We start from the raw sequence: 1,269 nt of genomic DNA on the forward strand, positions 1-1,269 counted from the left end.
TGGAACTTCCTCATTCGTATCAAATGAAGAATCAGACGTTATCGCGTCTTGGTGTCAAGGTCACACGGCCTTCTTCGCTGCTTTCTTTTCTTTCTTTTTGATTCATCTCATCCATCGTCTCTCTTTGAGACTTTTTATCTCCGTCTCTTTCAAAGACCATTCCATTAAACACTCAATTGGTCATCCACCGAGCACCACATCATTAACTGGGTGCTGCTCATTCGTGTCTTCCGCATTACGCGACGGTATTCACTTCTTTCTTTAGCCTTCTTCGTCAAACCACAATATTAGATATTTTCATCACATCACACTTTCTATTACACACAATGTATTGCACCAATATGGGAATTAAAAGTGAAAACTCTACCCTCTATAACATAGTAATCTAATGGTCTTCGAGTCACAACAGGTGAGTTCACACAACATAAGAAGTGCGTTATAAAGAGTCATTATGCTAAGGGGGAGAGGACACCCACTCTATCTTCCACTCCTGCGCTGTGAAAGTGTATTTCAATTCACTTTTTGGCGTGATAATGGCGATATTTGCATGCTGATACAGCGACTCGTAGGAAAATAATTTCTTTTTCTCCAGTCACCTCATTCTTGCTCTTTTATTGTCTCATTGCCCCAGAATGGACAGGGAAAAGAATACTCAGTTGTTGGTGATTTTTATTTTGGAGCAGGCCAAAATACAATTTACCTTTAGGGGATGCCAGAGTAAGATTTTTTTTCCCTGCTTCTAATGTTTTAACCTCTTCGAGTACAAGCTGTTGGCGATAAATTTGAATGATCTAGACGTACAGGCAATAAATAGAGAAGCCTTGTTTCACTTTAAAAAAAGGAAGAAAGGGAAAGACGGAAACAAAAGAAACAAGGGTTGAGAGGAACAGTACAGAGAGATATATTAGATAAGACAGTATTAGTTCAGTGCCCTGCTTTTTCCACCCTCACCTACGAACTTGTTTTGCAGTTTTTTTACTTCTTTGTTTTCTTTCTCACTATTCTATGTACAGTATATGATAGAAAGATTAGTTTTGAGAAACATTAATTATATGCGTGTCTCGAGAATGACGTAGAGAACAGGGGGAGGGGGGAATAAAACTGAGGAGAACCGCCACCATCGTTATCAGTTCATCGCTATCTCGTTGAGATGTCGATAGTGGTGGCAGGAGAACAGAGGGGGGAACACACGCACGACTATTTTCGTAGGGTTACAATAAATCTTCGATATCAGGAAAAAAAAAGAGGTTGAATAAAGAGTCAGCTCGA

This window comes from Pholcus phalangioides, unplaced genomic scaffold, assembly GCF_987345545.1.
Source record: "Pholcus phalangioides strain wild (caught in Gottingen) unplaced genomic scaffold, Ppha-v1.0 ptg000031l_1, whole genome shotgun sequence".
NCBI lineage: Eukaryota > Metazoa > Arthropoda > Arachnida > Araneae > Pholcidae > Pholcus > Pholcus phalangioides.